General features: G+C 42.7%; 1 protein-coding gene across 6 annotated transcripts in view; it reads left to right on the top strand.

Moving 5' to 3' along the window:
• GULP1 (GULP PTB domain containing engulfment adaptor 1) overlaps positions 1-21,154 on the top strand; it is a 171,611-nt gene that overhangs the window by 57,592 nt on the left and 92,865 nt on the right. For all 6 annotated transcript variants that reach the window (XM_035135787.3, XM_035135821.3, XM_035135813.3 and 3 more), the window contains exon 2: positions 16,080-16,205. The gene's annotated coding sequence lies outside the window, so the exon portion shown is untranslated. The remainder of the gene's footprint in view (positions 1-16,079; positions 16,206-21,154) is intronic.

The raw sequence follows: 21,154 nt of genomic DNA, 5'->3' as shown, positions 1-21,154 counted from the left end.
AGGTTTCTGTCACAGTGTTCCGTTGTGCCAGAAGCAGTTTCGTCATGCTGGCTACATGACCCGGGAAGCTGTCTGTGCAAACGTCAGCTCCCTCGGCCTGAAAAGCGAGATGAGCACCACAACCCCATAGTCGCCTTTGACTGGACTTAACCGTCCAGGGGTCCTTTACCTTTACCTTTTTATATTTAGGGGCCAATGCATGCAAAATATTGCTAGTTCTGTCAGCCATAATGCGCAGTCTGACAAAGTGAGAAGAGCAAAGTGGAATCTGCAAGAGCACGCTCACAGGAAGTGACAGCTACAGTCTCAAGAAGTCCTTTTGACTTTGTTCCTCACAAGGCTTTGCCTACCCACATACACTCACTGATCCAACTGTGGGTAGGACACGTGAATCCCGATGTGAGAAATGCAGGCTGACAAACTATCTGGTCTTGATGAGATGAAGAGTTCAGAGAAATGAGGTCTGGCAATGGTCTGGCAAGGTAGTAAGAGAAAATGCCAGGACCTTCCTTGGGCGGTATCTGAAATTCGCATACTGCTAGTGCAAGAGGCCTGTGCTAGTGGGACAAAACTTAATCCCCCTCCTTCCCTCTGCAGTGCACTGCACTTCCTTAAAATCATCCCCAGGGAGCTGGGGGACCACTAGGAGAAGATTTTGGGAGTGGAGGGTGAGAGAAAAGGAAACAGAAGTGTCTCTGGACCAATGGAACTCTGATGGTGCTGCTTGGATAGAAACCTGTGCACCTACGGTATCTACCTAAGAATCAGAACCTGGAGACAGGCATGGCTAGAGACAGATCCTTCAGAACCCTGGACAGATCCAAGGCCCTAGATGTGTAAAACTGGGGTCTGTTAAGTGTTTCATGTTTAGTCCTTATATTTGTGGGAATGAGACTCTCGTTCCCATTTGCAGAATATGTGGAAGACAACCCTGGGTTGTTTGACCTTTTAATTCCATCTCTTTTACCCTCCTATAAAAGCTACGCAAGACGCTCTATTTTTAAAGTTTAAAGAATTATTATTATTTTATTATTAGTGTACTTGCAGATTAAATATACAATGCAGGCAGGTGATTCTTAAGCTGCTAAAGCATCTTCCATAGATTTATATTTAAGATTGGCTGACACCTGCAGACGGACTGATACTCTGACTCTGAGGCAGACAGCAGCAGCAGAACAGTTCGTAAGGTTGTTCAACTAACTCCCATAACTGAACCAATGACCACGACTGACTGTCATTGAGTTCTACAGCTCTTGCAATTAACCCTTTACGTATGCATCTTGAATGCTAACATCCCACAATATTGGGAGGGAGAATACCCTTTTTAGTTCAAGGACATTAACATGGAAATAAAGCTGGTAATTAAGAACATAAGAATAGCAGATTCAGGTTAAAATGAACGATACTATCCAGTGACCAGAATGAGTGGTAATGGGCTCTCACAGATTGAATCAGCATTGTTTAAACTTTTTTTGATGAATCCTAATTTAACAAAGGAAGTAGGATAAAGCCAAAAAAGAGTACCTTGCAGCACTACTGTACATCACTTTTCTGTGTCTCTACATAAGACACGTCCCTACTGAATTCATCATTCCTAATGAAATATTGATCTCTCTTATTGTAGTTATTGCTCTGTAAACATTTCCTACTCATTTCTCCCCCCCCCAGTGAAGATTGTCATACTTGAGCTTTACTGTTCACTGTGTTGCTTATAGGCTACTTCCAAATAATCAGTTTTGTTTTGAAATTATTATTATTATTGAAATATTATTGAAATATGCTTCCATGTAGCCAAAGCATTATATTTTGCTGTGGAGGTGGAGAACTAGAGAGGATCTGGAGGGGGGAAACGATGGTTAATTATATGTTGCTGTAGCTGGTGAAATAATTGCCTGCAGCCCTAACCCAAGGTGGAAGTCAATGTGGGTGTAAGATGGATTCTACAGATTGCATCGCATCATTGCAGTTTTTTGACTCTCTATATTTGGCAACTGTAAGGAAAAGCAGCAGTCCAAGAGGCAAAAAGGTGGAATATACTTTATAAAAAAGATAGGCTGTGCATATGTTTCCTCTATGTCCTTATGTAATATATTTCATACAGTCACACAGGTAGCCTCTGCAACCAAGGCTACAATACACACCATACTTTTAAAGCACATTCTCCCAAACAACTCTGGGAACTGTAGTTTGTTAAGGGTCCTAGAAGTTGTAACTCTGAGAGAAGTAAGCTGCAGCTCCCATGAATCACACACACACACACACACACACACACACACACACACACACACACACAAACAAAATTCCTTCAGTAGCACCTTAAAGACCAACTAAGTTTTTATTTTGGTATGAGCTTTTGTGTGCATGCACACTTCTAAACAAAACTTTGCTATTTTTTTGGAGGTGGTGCTTTAAATGTATGGTGTATACACAGCGATTTTCACCTACTAGTGCTTGAAGGCTATGGTGAGTTGAATGTGGGCCACTAAACTAAAGCTGAATCTTGAAAAGACAGAAGTGTTGTTATGTCTGGGACTTGCAGAGATGGCCTGGTCCTGGATGGGGTTGTACTTCTCTGGAAGTAGCAGATATGCAGCTTGGAGGGTGCTCCTGGATTTGACCCTAGAGATTCAGGTGAACAGTTGCTAGGAGTGCCTTTCCCCAACTATGGCTCGTTTGCCAGTTATGGCCCCTTTTGGACAGGAATAACTTGGCCACTCTACCCCTCCATGCTCCCGTAACCTCCAGATTGGATTATTGCAATGCACTCTACATGGGGCCGCCCTTGAAGACGACTTAGGGACTTCAATCATTAGTGGGCAGATTACTGACTGGGGTTTCATTAGATTTCACTGGTCGCTAGTTCTTTAGGGTGCTCACAGTGTTTCAACTACCTAGGCCAGGCATCCCCAAACTGCGGCCCTCCAGATGTTTTGGCCTACAACTCCCATGATCCCTAGCTAACAGGACCAGTGGTCAGGGATGATGGGAATTGTAGTCCAAAACATCTGGAGGGCCGAAGTTTGGGGATGCCTGACCTAGGCTCACAATATTTATTTATTACTTGAAATTCTGCTTCCTTTCCTACAAGCTCTTGCAGGTGTTGAGATTGGCAGAGAGGGCTCTTTTGGTTGTTGAACTGCCCTCAGGGGATGGTAGCTCCCTCCTCACAGAGGTGCATCTGGCATCTTCATTATGCAGCTTTTGGCAAATGCTGAAGACATATCTCTGTACCCTGGCTTTTGACATTGGAGATGTATAGCTTTAGGACCCACCCTATATTGGTGATTGTAAATTGTTTTGAACTGTTTTGTTGTTGTTCAGTCGTTTAGTCGTGTCTGACTCTTTGTGTCCCCATGGACCATAGCATGCCAGGCACTCCTGTCTTGCACTGCCTCCTGCAGTTTGGTCAAACTCATGTTCGTAGCTTCGAGAACACTGTCCAACCATCTCATCCTCTGTCATCCCCTTCTCCTAGTGCCCTCAATCTTTCCCAACATCATGGTCTTTTCCAAGGATTCTTCTCTTCTCATGAGGTGGCCAAAGTATTGGAGCCTCAGCTTCAGGATCTGTCTTTCCAGTGAGCACTCAGGGCTGATTTCCTTCAGAATGGATAGGTCTGATCTTCTTGCAGTCCATGGGACTCTCAAGAGTCTCCTCCAGCACCATAATTCAAAAGCATCAATTCTTCGGCGATCAGCCTTCTTTATGGTCTTTATGTACTGTTTTAGCATTGCTTTAATTGTTGTAAACCACTCTGGGACCTTGGGGTGAAGGACGGGGATGGCAATGACAACAGCAGCAACAACAACAACAACGAGAATTCACTAAAGACTGACTTGTTATCTAGAATATAAAGGTTCATAAGTGAATAGCAGCATGAGTAATATGTGAGAGGTACTTGTTTGTTTTACTAACTTGAGGACAAGGTGGGTGGGTGTGGTGGGGGTGTCTTACTGGACAAGACAATAGTCCTAAGCCACTTGGATCTAAGAAATGTTCCTCCTTGACCTTAGATTTGCAGTCAAAGGTCAAACGTATCCACCAGGATTATCTTTGCATTTATTTGTATCCTCCACTTTGAACATATGAAGCTGGTTTTTACTGTGTCACACCGCTGAGCAGTATAATCTCATATCCTGTTTGAATCTCTAGGGCCTGTGGCTGAGTGCTTTCTTTGCCCTGCTACACAAAATTCTTGTTAAAGGAGATGCCAGGGGACGAACTTGCATACTTTTGCTTGTTAAGCCTGATCTCCGCTACTGGGCTATGTGCATTTTCACAGTAATGGAGGCTTCCAGATAGGTGTTTACCGTGGGATCAGTGTACTTCATATAAGCAGGTTTTTGCAGCCTCTGCGCAACAGCATTGGCATCAAAATGCCAGGCTGTATTTATATATCAACAAGTTGCCATTCACCTGTTTGTGATATCTCAGTGATCCACTTGCAAATTAAGCCCCTGTCTGGAAGCACCCACTGTATTGTTATTAAACCTCCAATTTATGTTCATTAGTCTTCTGCCTGAAATATTCCACCCTTACAGTAATATTTTCTCCAACTTGTGCTGCAGTCTGCCAAGCGTGTCTGCTCAGCGGTGCTATCAAGCAATCTCCTCTACTGTAATAACATTGTTGCTCTTAATTGGAATAGTATGGTGTTTGACTCCAGTAATAATGAAATCTGCTGTCATGTTTTTTTCAGTTAGAAAGAAGGCTGTTGCAAAGAAAAGGGAGCAGCCCTTGGCTAAAAAACCACACAAAGGGAAATCAATGAATGACGCAACATTGCTCAGCACAGCTCAGGAGCACACTGGTTGTCAATATCTTTAGCACAGGCAGAAAAAGGTGGGCAATAGCACAGGCAAGTAACAAGGAGGCTAAGCAAAATTGGCACTTGGCAGTGGAAAAGGTAGGAGGGTGAACTATAGACAGGAGTGCCAACTTGGCCTGGTGACTGTGGGTGCTCTGGGGCCTTGGCTGTCATGCAGTGTGCAAGGCCCTGGCACTGAAATTTGTGGCCCCTTCATGGGAATTTTGTGGGTGCTTTGACTATAGAGAGAGCAAAGTAGGGCAAGCAAGGATAAAAGGTAACAAATCAGTAATTTCTACGGTATAACAAGAGGGAGAGAAAGGAATCTTCCCAAAGCCTCATTAAAGAAAGAAAATCAATTGCAGATAATCGTTTGGTTTTTTATTCAAATATCTCCATTTGCAGTTTTGTCATTTCTAAAGAGAAACCAATTTATGTTCGGAAACCAAAGCATGGCTTCTCATTGGCTACAGGGAGCTCCTGCAGCCAATTGGAACCCGCTGAAGCCCGTTGGATGTTTGGCTTCCAAAAATAGTTTGCAAACCGGAACAGTCACTTCTGGTTTTCAGCATTCGGGAGCAAAAGCCTTGAGAACTAAGCTGTTCAAAAACCAAGGTACAACTGTATTTAGTAACCCAGTACAGTGGAACCTCGGTTTATGAACACCTTGGTTTTTGAATTTTCGGTTTATGAACACTGCGGACCCATCTGGAACGGATTAATTCATTTTCCATTACTTTCAATGGGAAAGTTTGCTTCAGTTTATGAACGCTTCAGTTTATGAACAGACTTCCGGAACCAATTACACCCATGCTTCAGTTTATGAACGCTTCAGTTTAAGTACTCCGCGGACCCGTCTGGAACGGATTAATCCACTTTCCATTACTTTCAATGGGAAAGTTCGCTTCAGTTTATGAACACTTACTCCGCGGACCGTCTGGAACGGATTAATTCACTTTCCATTACTTTCAATGGGAAAGTTCGCTTCAGTTTATGAACGCTTCAGTTTATGAACAGACTTCCGGAACCAATTGTGTTCATAAACCGAGGTACCACTGTAGTAAAGTAATTCAGCTTTCTAAAAATTGAAAAGAAGTAGTGTTCTTCAACATGTTCTCCTTTCCCCCCCGAAGGGGTAATATACTGTACTACTTTATTGCTTTATTCAGGCAAGTAGATTATTCCTTACAAAAGATTGTGCTCCAAGTAAACGAGAGAAGATGCCAGAGAATTTATTACATTTGGGAAGTCATAGCCTTTACTGGACTCTTTAAACACCTGTAGCGACTATGTGTAAGCTGGGCAATTATTCACATTCAGAAGCCCCAGGAAGCAGTTAGTTATTTAAAGCAAGAATAAAAGAACTGACTTTACACTTAAATAATTTGTTTTGGTACCTGCTGGTTCTTTTCTTGGTGGAAATAATTAGAATAGGCAGGTGCTAATGCTACCTTTACTATTCTCTTTAGGAATGGGAAATCTGCCTTACTACAGTGAAGCAAGTTTATTCAAGTTAATCAGAATGAAAATGAATGTGCTGATTCCAAACCCACCCACCCGCCACCCCCGACTGTAGAATTAGAGTAATGGGGCAAGGTGGTTTTGCTATCTAAGGATTCAGTGCTAACAGATTTTGCAATACTAAACATGCAGTTTTTATTCATAGGGCACAATGATTTCATGACACAGTGCTCCAGAGTTTGCACGTAGGAGAACTCTTCTAGTCTCTCTTTCCATGCATGGAAAACTAGAGATAGTGCTCTCTGTTATTCATTCATTCATTCATTCATTCATTCATTCATTCATTCATTCATTTTCTACATGGTTTGCAACCATATTATAATAAGAATAAGAATTTATTATTTATACCCACTGATTTGGCTGCGTTTCCCCAATCACTCTGGGCGGCTCCCAACAGAATATTAAAAACATGATAAAACGTCAAACATTCAAACTTCCCTAAACAGGGCTGCCTTCAGATGTTTTCTAAAAGTCAGATAGTTGTTTATTTCCTGGACATCTGAGGGGAGGGCATTCCACAGGGCGGGCACCACCACCAAGAAGGCCCTCTGCCTGGTTCCCTGTACCCTCCCTTCTTGCAGGACCTCAGTGTCTGGGCTGGACGATGGAGGTGGAGATGCTCCTACTGGTATACTGGGCAGAGGCCATTTAGGGCTTTAAAGGTCAGCACCAACACTTTGAATTATGCTCAAAAAGGTAAAGGTAAAGGTAAAGGGACCCCTGACTGTTAGGTCCAATCACGGACAACTCTGGGGTTGTGGTGCTTATCTCGCTTTACTGGCCAAGGGAGCCGGCGTACAGCTTCCGGGTCATGTGGCCAGCATGACTAAGCCGCTTTCTGGCGAAACGTACCTGGGGCCAATGTAGGTCTTTCAGGACCGGTGTTATATGGTCCCAATGAAACAAATACATACTTAAAATACACACTAACAATTCCATCATAGCGTTAAAACATCCTCAATTAAAATATACAATAAAACAAGTCAGTCAAAAAGCACAATGTTTTCAATCTATGTAAGCCTAAAGCATAAATCTGTACTGTATCCACTGTGCAAGGTGATAAACAAAGTTATTCCTGGGGACCTTGATACACCTAAAAGATCCCCTTGTAGCTTTGCTATAATGAAGCTGCAGTACCAGGAGCGTTCATATTCTTCAAAGAACTGTAAATGTGAGCAATGCTCTTTGCTTTATTCTTTATGCTGCAGCTTGTGTGTTGTGATATGCTGGTCTGAAGGACAAGGATGCTAGACCTCTAGTAAAATTATCTTCTTATCTTCGTCCCGGCTGGGCCATTTGAGAAGAGATTTACCGTGGCTTTCAGTGACAGGAGGTGCATTTTTAATTGCGATCACCAGCCAGATTGCTTCAGCCAAGGTTGAAATACACTTACATTTTGTAACCATTATCTGTAATCTGTTGTTATTGGCTTTAATGAAGGGCATGTGCCGCGTGTCAGAACGTTACATGCAAAGGATGATTAGAAGACCTTTTTGCAGTGAAAGCCGCTACACAGTATATCGGTCTCATTCATCTGAGGGACACATTCATATTTTGAACTAATAGTTCTACTAGAGTACCTGTGCTGCATCTTTAACCACTTCCTTATTTTCTTCTTTTTTAAAAAAAGCAACCCATTGGCAGTATTGATGGTAGCGCATTCATTGCTACCGCTATTCTTACGGTAGTGTCTCATGCTACATTGGGCACTACATCAGTTGTAAAGGTATCAAGCAAGGCCTAGTAGAACATAAAGTTAAATGTAACAGACCCCTGAAAGTTAAGTCCAGTCGCGAACAACTCTGGGGTTGCAGCGCCCATCTCGCTTTACTGGCCGAGGGAGTCGACATTTGTCTGCAGACATTTTTTCTGGGTCATGTGGCCAGCAGGACTAAGCCGCTTCTGGCGAAACCAGAGCAGCACACAGAGACGCCATTTAGCTTCACGCTGAGGGGTTACCTATTTATCTACTTGCACTTTGACGTGCTTTCGAACTGCTAGGTTGGCAGGAGTTGCGACCGAACAACGGGCGCTCACCCCGTTGCTGGGATTCGAACTGCTGACCTTCCGATCGGCAAGCCCAAGGCTCAGTGGTTTACACCACAGTGCCACCCACGTCCCCTCTAGTAGAGCATTGGATGCAAGTTATACACTGATACTTGACAGATCATCAGCCGGCCTCTGCCTGACAGCTGACCTTGTCTTGGCTTCACTGCCAGCTTCAACATTTCCCTACAGCAGTTAGGAGCTTACTGTGAGGAATATTCTGTGTTCAAAAAGCAGTGTCTCCTAGTTGAAACATTATGCTGTATGTTCAGTGAGGGCGCAGTTGTGGGGGGAGAAGAAGAGTCACGTGAACCCCAAACTTTTGCCTATACTTTCCATGTGTAGAAACTTGGTGGAAAGGGGAAATGTGAATACCATCTGGACATGACCATAGTTGAGATAGGGCAGCAAGCTAAGCTGTTTCGATAAAAACATATTAGAAGTATATTTTGCCTCCTTATTGAAGGAGGGAATTTCTTGCACTGACTCTTTCAGGGTGTCTTATCTGCTGAACAATTGTAGGAATGATGTGTGGAGAATGTGGCAAGATTTTTGAGTGGTGCCATGAAATTACATCACCATAGGTCCTAAGAGCCATTTTCATACCTCACAATGTCTGGACAGTTTTATCCTAAAGTATCTCCTACTATGTTTCATTAACTGTGTTGTGTTCTGATCCATATATACGATGCACTTTCTCTATGCCAACAAAGGAGATTGATTGATTGAACTTAAAAGGGTTTGTGTGTGTAATGTACACACCTGATTTCTACCTTGACTGCCACGAGCTCCCATCTGTTCCTAGAACCATAGAATTGTAGAGTTGGAAGGGACCCAGAGGCTCATCTAGTCCAGCCCCCTGCAATATGCAACTGTCCCATACAGGGATTGAACCTGCAACCTTGGCATTATCAGCACTACTCTCTAACCAACTGAGGGTATATATTGAGAGATCAAGCCAGCATTTTTCTCCAGTGCACACATATCAGAATGCAGTGACAGGAGCTTACAGAAGTCAGAGTAAAAGGCAGGTAACCATAAACTGTTGCCACCCACACCACCTTACCTTTCGGAGGCAGTTTTAGGGCCGTGTGTCTGGTGCAGCTGCACTGGGTGCTGCACTGCAGAGGGTACCACATTGCTGTAGAGCAGGCATCCCCAAACTTCGGCCCTCCAGATGTTTTGGACTACAGTTCCCATCATCCCTGACCACTGGTCCTGTTAGCTAGGGATCATGGGAGTTGTAGGCCAAAACATCTGGAGGGCCGCAGATTGGGGGTGCCTGCTGTAGAGTGTAACACAAGAGGCAGGGGCTTCAGATTTTAACATCACACAGGGCACTGCTGAAATTTGAGAGCCCTGTCAGCCACTGTTACCTTTGCCCCCAAACTATGATTTTCCCAACTATTCTGGGCAGCTTACAGCATATCTAAAGGTAAAGGGACCCCTGACCATTAGGTCCAGTTGTGACCGACTCTGGGGTTGCGCGCTCATCTCGCATTATTGGCCGAGGGAGCCGGCGTATAGCTTCCAGGTCATGTGGCCAGCATGACAAAGTCACTTCTGGTGATCCAGAGCAGCACATGGAAACGCCGTTTACCTTCCCACTGTAGCGGTCCCTATTTATCTACTTGCATTTTGACGTGCTTTCGAACTGCTAGGTTGGCAGGAGCTGGGACCAAGCAACGGGAGCTCACCCCGTCACAGGGATTCGAACCGCCAACCTTCTGATCAGCAAGCCCTAGGCTCAGTGGTTTAACCACAGCGCCACCTGGGTCCCTACAGCATATCTAAAAACACAATAAAAACATCAAGCATCAAAAACCTCCCAATACAGGGATACCTTCAGATGTCTTCTAAGAGTTGTGTAATTCTTTATCTCCTAGACATCTGAAGGGAGGGCCACAGGGGCTTCTTTCCCTGTAACTTTGCTTCTCACAGTGAGGGAACCAGCAGAAGACCCTCGGAGGAGGACCTCAGTGTCCGGGCTGAGAGATGGGGGTGGTGACACTCCTTCAGGTATACTGAACCGAGGCCGTGTGGAGCTTTAAAGGTCAGCACCAGTACTTTGAATTGTGCTTGGAAAAGTACTGGAAGCTAGTGAAGATCCTTTTGGACAGGTGTTATATGGCCCTGGCAGCCACTCCCAGTCACCTGCTGCATTCTGGATTAGTTGTAGTTTCTGAATCACCTTCAAAGGTAGTCCCACATAGAGCACAATGCAGTAGTCCAAGCGGAAGATAACCAGAGCATGCACCACTCTGGCGAGACAGTCTGTGGGCAGGTAGGGTCTCATCCTGTGTAGCAGATGGAGCTGGTAGACAGCTGCCCTGGACACAGATTTGACCTGTGCCTCTATGGACAGCTGTGAGTCCAAAATGACTCCCAGGCTGTGCACCTGGTCTTTCAGGGGCATGATTACCCTGTTCAGGACCAGGGAGTCCCCCATACCCTCCCTCTCCCTGTCTCCCAAAAACAGTACTTCTGTGTTGTCAGGATTCAATCTCAATCTGTTTAGCTGCCATCCATCCACCAACCATCTCCAGGCTGTTTCCAGTATTATTTAAGAACTTACGTATTCATCTGCTTCTTTGTTTTATGCTGTTGGTGTGCACTTAAATGCTGAATGGCTTGGTTGTCGGTGGCTGCGGTGATGAAAATCAGCCAATGATTCTCATCATTGCAGCCTCACTGCAATATTTCATATATTTCCTTGTTCTGTGAAATAACAACTTTTAAGAGGAAGCCAAGGTGTGACACAATGCTTGTTTTGATAATGCAGTATCAAACAACAAATAGGAATGTAGCAGTCCTTAATACAGGAGAGCCTTTCTCTTTCAGTGAAAGTAGAAGCCTCATGGTTTAGACCCTACATTATTGTCTCACTTAGTAATGCTCCAAAACACAATGCTCCAAAACTTTTCTGGTCCTTTTTTCTTCCAGTTAGTGCTTCAACAGCACCTGTTTCTTGTGGAAAGGTTGCAACTTAATTGGTTGCCCGGACTGTTTAGTTCACCTAGTTAAGCTTCTAATCAGAAGTCCACATTTCTCTGTCAATATAACTTTTGACTTAAGATCTCCAGGCTGATCTGTGCCTGTCGTATTCTCTGCCCCTGCTTACCCCTGCCCCAAAACTCTGCTTGTCCTGCTTTCTACTTGTTGCTTGTCTCGGGGGGGGGGGGGCTATATCTAACAGTCTGCTTGCATTTTTCAGTTCTGTCTACAACATCCAACATTGTACTGTATAGGAAATCAAGTTTACATATGACTTGTATTTGAATTCTAGTGTCGTAAATGAACAGTTTGGATTAGTGATATGCATCTCCCCAGTTCGATGTGGAAAGGACTGGACTCAAATGAGATCATCGAGGCAATTTGAATCATGCCTGAATTCATCTCATTTAGGTCTGGCCCCATTCCAAGCAAACATCTCATCATGTTCCCAATGATGTCATTGGACGCATGATGGGGACTGGAAAACTTGCTATCCCTCCTTTCCCGAGCTTAATTATTGCAGCTGATATACTGTGAAGACTGGCGTTCTGCTTTCACTTGGTCGACAGAGCAGTGCCTTCTGCTTAATACGTTTCAGACTCAGGCCATGGATTTGAGGAAACTTTGTTGGGAAGCCACACTTTTCTGGTGTGGATTGGAATGTGGGTGCCCATTCCCCATGCCCTGACACTTGCACCCGGTGCACTTCACCATTGAGGGAGGATTTGAACTCAAGACCTATGGTTTGAAGTCCAACATTGCATTATGTTGTTGTATGATGTAATAGCTACAAATCCTCCCAGCTGACTAAACAGCAAGTATAACACTCTTGTGTTCCTTTATCAGGAGCAGGGCAGTCATAATGATGAAATGGTGTAAAAGAAAAATCACACATTGCAGCCTCACCTCCATCTTTCAAAAAGCCATGCATTTTTGGTATCTGCATGATATACATCATTAAATACATGGTGTAGCGTTACAAAGACATAATGAAAATAAGTGAGACAAATGTGTGCGATTAACGAAACTGACTTTCTCGAGGCTCGGCACAATAAACACATAACACATTAAAAATAAAAAAGAATTCAGCTGCAAGATACACTGTAGATACCTTGAACCTCTTGAACTGTTTTGTTTGTAACATTTATATACAGTCATACCTTGGTTTTTGAACAGCTTAGTTCTCAAACGTTTTGGCTCCTGAATGTCACAAACCCAGAAGTGACTGTTCCGGTTTGTGAACTATTTTTGGAAGCCAAATGTCCGACGGGACTTCCACGGCTTCCAATTGGTTGCAGGAGCTTCCTGAAGCCAATCAGAAGCTGTGCTTGGGTTTCCAAAGGTTTTGGAAGTTGTACGGACTTTCGGAACAGATTCCATTCGACTTCCAAGGGAGAACTGTATTGCCTTTTATCCAGGATTTCAAGGCAGTGTACAAATGGATGAGAAACAGTAACAAAGACATTCAAAATAACCAGCAGATAAAACACAATAAGGCTATGATATACTTCTCAAAATGTTTTGAATTGCCTTCACACATTGCATAGTTATAGTATGGAATTTGTTAGCACAAGACCTAGTGATAGCCATCAACAGTGCAGAACCAAAGTTACTCGACACATGATTATAATGTCAAATTCCAGTTCAGATGCCCTATAACTCAGGGTATGCAGAACTTGGCCCTTCCTATAAAACAAAAGGGGGAAAACTCCAACTCTTAATGCTTAAATACCATTGCTGTTCATATTCCTGAATAAGTCCATTAAAATATGCAAAAGAAATGAATAGGAATTCTCAAGTGCTTACAGTATTTTCTCTCTCTTCTAAAATAGGATTTTAAGAACAATATTTACTTTGAAGTTCTTATTAATTAAAAAAAAACAGGTACAAGAATGTTTGGAACCATTATAGTGTAGGTAATACATTGTGGGTGCTAAGGGAAATAGTTATTGAACCTATTGTTACCGCTGGCAATTATGAAATGTCATGGAAATCATGGTGCTCAAAGGCCAAGTAACAGCTTTGCTTGGATTCAATATGAGTCCTCAGGGGAGAATAACAATTGTCTTGATAAGTTTCATTTGCCTTTAAATAAACTAAATAGAATCTGTATGCACATATTGGACAAGGAAATGAGTTCAAGCAGACGTCCCACTGAGACATGATTTTCAGCAGGGTCCTCCAACTTCCCAAAAGAGCTTTTTAGGGGTTTGGGGGCTGCAATGTGGGTGATAGGACTGGAGAAGAAAGCCCCCTTCTGTGAAGTTACAATGGTTCATGGTTTTGGGGGTGCAAGAAGCTATGCTATGATATATTTTAGAGGAACTGCTGTCTATAACAGCACCAGCCCATTAAAAACCAAGGATGGACATTTCCCTCCCTGTTTATCTTCTGGAAACTGTTGCCCTTTAACACAAGCTTGGTACATGTATGAAATTTTGGGTGCGTGTATATGAACATGCATGTGTGCTGGCAATGCACATGTGAGTCCAGATGCATACATCTTAAGGTGTGGTTGCAGTAGTTTCGGATGGGAATGTGTATTTGAACAAAGTGGTGTTGGATATCTCAACTTGTGTGTTCATTCCAGTGTGGGTTTTTTCCCATATGCATATTATTTTAATTCACCTGCTGATTATTATTTCTCCTAATAGAAAATAAATTTGAACGAGCAGTTCAGGGCAATTTCAAGACAGCAATTTCCACTTTGGAAATGTAACTTGGCTTGTTACCTTGGCATCCTTAAGTGCCCTGTATAACTCTTATCCTGGCTAGAAGAAACACTGTATTATGCAATATAGTAAGAATTGTAGAACAAATCATATGAAATAAGAGAAGCCATGCACATTTGCATAATTTATGTAGGCTGCGTATTCAAGTCTTCCTCACTGCATAATTTAGTTTACCTTAGTGCAAAATTCCCGCTCCCCGAGGGATAGAACTCTTCAATGTCATCAGTAAAACAAGTAAAAGGAATTAGTGTTCTGGACTCAGATACATTTTCTATATTGGTATTCTCTGTGTTGCTGTTACCCATTTGAAAAAGAAATGTAGAATTCTCTTTCCAATAAAAACCTGTCAGAAAGTTTAAAGTGGATAAAAGTGTTATGTGTAAAAGTCTAGAAATGGGCAAACTTTCAAAGATTGTCGTAGTAATTCATCAGGTTTCTCTCCCACCCTTCACCCCCACAAACTGGAAGAACTTGGATATCTTTTGTGAGCCAATTGTAGGGAAAATGCTCCTTCTTGTAAACCCTTCCCTGTCAACTCCAACAATTAGTCTTTTGCAGTCACATACCTGACAAATGCTGGCAAGCAGGTGTGCAGGGAGAAGAAAGGAATTTGCCCTTTCCTTCTTCCTTCTCAGTGTCCCTGATTCATTGGGTGTGGCACTGCACCCTGATGGGCTGCAAAACCTGGCGATCATAGGAGAAGTAATTTCAGGGCTGCTGTCTTTCCTGTAGTCCACCAGGTGTGGCATCATGGCATGCTGTTTATGTATCCTATCAAGTAGGGAAGTGGGTGGTACTGTGGTCTAAACCCCTGAGCCTCTTGGGCTTGCCGATCGGAAGGCTGGCAGTTCGAATCCCTGTGACAGGGTGAGCTCCCGTTGCTCTGTCCCAGCTCCTGCCAACCTAGCAGTCCGAAAGCACACCAGTGCAAGTAGATAAGCAGGTACTGCTGTGGCGGGAAGGTAAATGACATTTCTGTGTGGCCTGGTTTCCATCATGGTGTCCCATTGCACCAGAAGCAGTTTAGTCATGTTGGCCACATGACCCGGAAAGCTGTCTGTGGACAAACACCGGCTCCCTTGGCCTGAAAGTGAGATGAGCGCCACAACCCATAGTTGCCTTTGACTGGACTTAACCATCCAGGGGTCCTTTACCTTTTTACCTATCAAGTGAGGGAGGAGGAAGAGTATATTTTGATCCAAGCTGAATATTGAGTTATTATTTGCATTTATTAGTCACTAACTTTGATCTCAACCCTAACTCAAGAGAACGTCATTTGTAGTAAAGTCCTGCTCCTTATCTTTCTGCTCAAAGCTGTTGTCACAGTACCCTCTCATAATTGAAACATAATCCTCTGCAATTCAGACCAATTACTTGCATTAGACCAGGGTGGTATTTTTAATTTCCACATCATCACAATGGTACTTCTGAATGTACTTGGGTTTTTATGATAATTCCCTACCAAATGCAACTCTTACCACTCTTACTATTTTTCAGAGGGATAATAATGTTTCATTGAAAAGTTCCAGCTAGCTTTATTTTAAGCATAAGATGTTCAACCATCTGCTTTTAATGCTAAGGGTATATATAAGCAGGAGAGATGGTTGCCACCCAAAACATATTGCTTATATTTCCATGGGCTTTGGTTACTGTTTTCTTTGCCCATGTTTTCCAAAAAGGAAGAGACCGAGGGCACAGTTCTTTGTGTTCTGCATGTCGGCTTCCAAACAAAACTAATCTGATTGGATCATCTATAGATGGAACAGGAGAATGTTCCCTGAAATATTAGACAAAAAAGCTTCAGTGGGTGGGGCAATCCAGCCCCTTTTGTGCTGTGCCTTTCAGTGTGTGCAAGCATTCTGAAGGCAATTAATAATGCCTAGCATCTTCATCCTCAAGAGGAAAGGAGGGGGGGTACCCTTTGTTTTCTTTGGTGGCACACTAGCTTTTATCTGATATTTCTTATTTCATTCTTTCAGCACACCCAACATAGAAGACATTATAATACAGCACCATGAGGACAAACATGTTGACAAACAAGTGATTTGTTTCCCATGAAAGCAAGCCGCTGTTCTGACCCTTGGTGAAAATTTGGACCCATCACGGTAAGAGTTTAATGTTTAACCATTTGTGCTGCAATGCTAGAAGTCATCACACGGTGTGAACTTTTAAATTGACTGCTGTGACCTTGTCAGAAAAAAACTGCAAATGAAACTGATCCATCTAAGGACTGGTACACATGATATATCATTCTTTTAATTACATATAACTGGATGTGTGAACTTTCTTCTTTAGAAAAAAATATTGCATTTGGAACAGTACGGATGACAGGAAAGTTTTGATCCATGCTTTTGGATCTTTATTGGCAGTTCCCCAATTGCATGCCGTCATTTTATACTGTCATTGAATGATGATCATGCAGATGCAATTTGCCTTTGATCAGATTCATATTTTTGACTGTTCTAGAGACATTGAATCAGCACCAATAGAAATGAGATGGAAAGTTTAAAAAAAGCCTCTTGAATTCTTTTTACTATTATGGATAAATGGTATCTCAGATGTTTCCATGTAGCCTTGATGGTAGAAGGATGTATCTCCAGAGTTCAGATTTTGGTCAGCTTTCTACTTAGTATAAAAGCGAACACTATTTATGTAGCCCATCCCAAATCATTTTGGATACATAATTTAATACATAATATTCTCCTGACAGGAGAATATTATGTATTAAATTTAATGGATGACTCAATTTTTTCATAACTTTTTAATATCAATAACGCTAACTTTTTATTCTTGTTAACTTTTAATTTTGGAATGAATCACAAATACGATTCATAAGTGTAAAGCTTCTGCCTGAAACCTGGCAGTAGGAAGGGCCAGATTTTGGTTTCTATTGCTGGTCACAAAGAAGCTGTTTCCCTATTCACAAGTACAAAACTGCAATGTTAAAACACAGCACTTTTGTGGTAAAGGGGTCATTCTTGCAGAAATTAGGGTTCAACAGTCTTTTTCACCTCACCATGCTGAGTGGGAGACTAGACACCGGTGAGTGAAGTGAGCCTGAGATGTCTTCTGAACCAGAAAGCTATAGAGGAGGTGGGATGAACACTGCCCCCTCCTCAGACTTCAAAGCTCACCCAAAGCCTGAAATTCATTTTGGCTTTGTGCCTGATGGGCACAATTGCAGAATCTTCCACAATTCGTATCATGGGATGTAAACTCATCAAAACATATTTCAGGCAGAGCAGGCTGTAGCACTTTCCTCTCCAGCTTTGAACTGGAGGAGGAGAATAGAAGCATATGGGCTTGCCTCTATGCTTGACAGGTGCTCTGCGCACTGATCAGAACCTGAGGTTTGTGTTGTTGTTGTTTTTTTGTTTTACCTGACCTGTCAAGGGTTAACCCACACTCTAGGCTGGCTGACTGAACATTCTATTAGGGGAGGAACGCTCCTGTTTAAAAGGGAGGAGCAGCCATTTGTCAGTTAGTAGAGGATTTTGGGGAACAGGAGCGTGTGTGGCTAATAGAAAAAGAAGAAGGTCTTATAGCTAGGATAGGTTTAGGTAAAGGTTGGAAAAGATATATACATTGAACGTTTGACAAAGGTGAAATAACGAAAACCAAGCTTGTACACATGAAACCATAAAGTATTTGTTATGACAAGAAGCAAATAAATATCCATCATTTAAGTGCCAAGTAAAGAGTCGTCTGTACTATTATTTTCCAGCAAGGTATCAGCACTTGTTTAGGCGGAGACACCACAAAGGACAAAACTTCCTACAAGAGAAGAATGGATCATTTGTGTCTTTGAGTCTCACTGAGGGGGCTGAATAGGAGCACAAACCTAAAGTGTCACAGTGTTGCCTCAGTGGAGAGGTGATCTTTTGCAGTGGGGGGAGTTCAGGGAGAGTGAACCCCTTTACTGTGGACAAAAGGGAAAGTCTCGTAAATAGTCCAAAAGGTGCAGATGATACCTGGCCGCGTGTGCTGGAAGAAAAACCTCATTACTATCCAGCCCACGGGGTAGAAGGGTTTGCAGCAAGGCGAAAGGGAGGTTAGTTTTACCTCAGGATTCCCTAGTATCTCTTTAAGTAATATAGAGGTTGAAGTGAAAAAGACGAAAGAAAAGGATTTCATCGCAAGGTTGTGCAAGCCAATGCTCCTTCTCCTGCCTTCAGCTCTGAATTGAATCCTTCTCCCTGGCTCCAAGCTTTATCCAGAGCAGGAGATTTACCCCTGATCTCATGCTGTACTTCAGAGATATAACAGGGGGCCAGAGTGTGTGTGGGTCTCTGTGTGGCTTGGTGACAACTATTTTTGTTTGGTCAGCTTGCGATGACAACACTCTCATTCTAGGGCTCCACTAGAGCTACTGTTTTTGCTCCGGTAGCTCTACTGCAGATCAGATGAACCTAGAATATGCATCAGTTGTTTGGGGCTCTTCCATTCATTCAGTTAATGTGCATAGGTAAAGGTAACGGTAAAGGACCCCTGAACGGTTAAGTCCAGTCAAAGGTGACTTTGGGGTTGCGGCGCTCATCTTGTTTTTCAGGCCAAAGGAGCCGGCGTTTGTCCACAGACAGTTTTCCGGGTCATATGGCCAGCATGACTAAACTGCTTCTGTCGCAACGGGACACCATAATGGCAACCAGAGTGCATGGAAATGCCATTTACCTTCCCACCGTAGCCGTACCTATTTATCAACTTGCACTAGTGTGCTTTCGAACTGCTAGGTTGGCAGGAGCTGGGACAGAGCAACGGGAGCTCACCCTGCCACGGGGATTTGAACCGCCAACCTTCTGATCAGCAAGCCCAAGAGGCTCAGTGGTTTAGACCACAGCGCCACCTGCATCCCTTTACCTATACCTTTACCTAATGTGCATATGACAGTTGGGTTGGCATGATGGCAGAAGACTCACATGTTTCGTTCCTTTGCATGTCTGTAACATGAATATGCCTATATGAGCTTATATAGCCACAGGGATTGCTCCATGCGTTGAGAGTGCTCTGAAGAAGGTTTGTGTACCTGTTTGAGTGTCTGCATGAGATTGCTTGCAAAGTAGTGAGAATCCGTCACCCTTCAAATCAATAAAAAGAATTGGCAAGCAAAGAGAATCTCTCACCCTCATTACATTGTCCAGAGGAGCATCAATATCATCTAAACAGAACAACAATCTTTCTACTTTAAAGGCTCGGGGGGGGGGGGTCAGTTATTCACAATTGGGCATTTAGTCAAGTGTTGAGCAAAAGGGACCCATGCCGGAGTGCTGTCAACCTTTCTGAAGTCCACACAGCATGGAAATAAATGGCAGCTTCTGAACCGGCAGTGCCTCAGTTGTCTGAACAGAAAAACTCTTGGCTTTCTTAGCCATTCTTTTCACTAGGCCTACCTTCTCCTGTTGCTAGGCGACAGCTCACAGCGGCTGTTATTTCTTGAAGGCTTACATAACTGTATGGGAGTGAATTACTATGCTAGATAAAGTGTTCCAGTTCCTGTGAAGATACCAGTCCCGTCTGTAACTCAGTGTTGTTGTTTTAAAAAATGGCTCTCTTCTTTGCCCATGCCGATCCATTGTGTGTCCATAGACCTCTAAACAGATTGTAATCCATCTACAGGTAAAAGTTTTCTACACCACCTATTGGTTTGTCCCCACTTTTCCTGAAAGTTTGACCATCAATCTCTGTTTTCGGGTTACATTCCTAACTAAAATCTGTGTGGGAAATGTTACAAATTGGACTAGCAAGACTCTTCTATCATAAACTTGCAATGAGCTTGTAACTTGTGAAAAGAAACTTCTATATATGTATATTGAAGGTTGTGGTTGTTGTTTTTCCTGTGACGGAAAAGTCTGCTTAAAATGCTGAACTGAACTGAATTTATGGCCATTAATATAATATCCATAATTAGGCCTTTAGTTCCCCAACCCCTGCTCTTCATTGGAAAAAAAAAAGATAAGGCTGAAAACACATTTTCCCTGAGCTGGCATCTAGTTGATTTCTCATCAAGCCTTTATTTTCAATTGCCCCCCCCCCCAATGATTCTTCTGTACAATCTAACAACTCATTTCTTTCATTTTTCAAACCAAAGAAAAGGACAATCACTGTAGCACCATAGCTTCCTTGTAATGTTGAAATACAAGTACTGAAAATTTGTTGTTGTTGTAGTCATTAACACTGATATTTTGCAAAGCTCTGGGAAACTCCTGCAACTTCTTCTCTGCTTCTCCCAAGTTGTATTTAACTTGGGTGGAGCCATTGGACTTAGAAGACAGATAAAGGTTGTGTACTGGATTTCCCCTTGGAAAGCAACACACATGAGTTGTGTGACTCCATCAAAGTCAGAGAAGGCTTGGGAGAAGGGGAGAAAGAATCTGCTTCTCTTGTTCAGAGTCCTACAGATCTTTTGCAAAATATAGTCCTCTCTAGCTTCTGAAACGCTAATGAATTGAACAAACAAAATAAAAAGCCTCCATCGATTACATTTCATTATAACAGATACTTGCAATGGGTGGAGACCTTTCCTCCTTTCCTTACATTTCCATTCCCCCCCCCTTCAACTTACATAGACTGACATTGCTGGTCTTCAGATTAAGCACAATATATTAAATGCAGTCTTATCCGTTGGAAAATTCCTTTTCTTATGAAGTCCTCATGAACATTTGCCAGCTCTTTAGAATGAATGTCTCACAATAAACACATATAGTATGTGATATACACGATTTTGCAACCAATTTTCCCTAACATAATGCATGTTTGTATGCTAAAATATATGTTTTTATGCAGACATTACCAAGTATTTGCAGTTTTGTAGAGCAACATCACAAAATTGAGAGAAGTGCAAATTTCAAAAGACAACTGCAGTTTGGTTGACATATTGTCTCAGGAAGTGTGAATGATGTAAATTTGCCTTTAAATGCAAACTGAATCAAATTATCTGCCTTAAATTCCTGCTCCAGAACCCCCACTGTAATTTTGCTTGCAGCTGAGAATTGAAGAATGGTGTCTTGGCAAAGCTAAGGAGTCCGCATGTTGGAAAGACCCCCAAACCCTCTTATTT

The sequence above is a fragment of the Zootoca vivipara genome, chromosome 1 (assembly GCF_965207765.1).
Source record: "Zootoca vivipara chromosome 1, rZooViv2.hap1.1, whole genome shotgun sequence".
Taxonomy (NCBI): domain Eukaryota; kingdom Metazoa; phylum Chordata; class Lepidosauria; order Squamata; family Lacertidae; genus Zootoca; species Zootoca vivipara.
The sequence above is the reverse complement of the archived record's forward strand: the minus strand, read 5'-3'. Positions and strand labels throughout refer to the sequence as shown.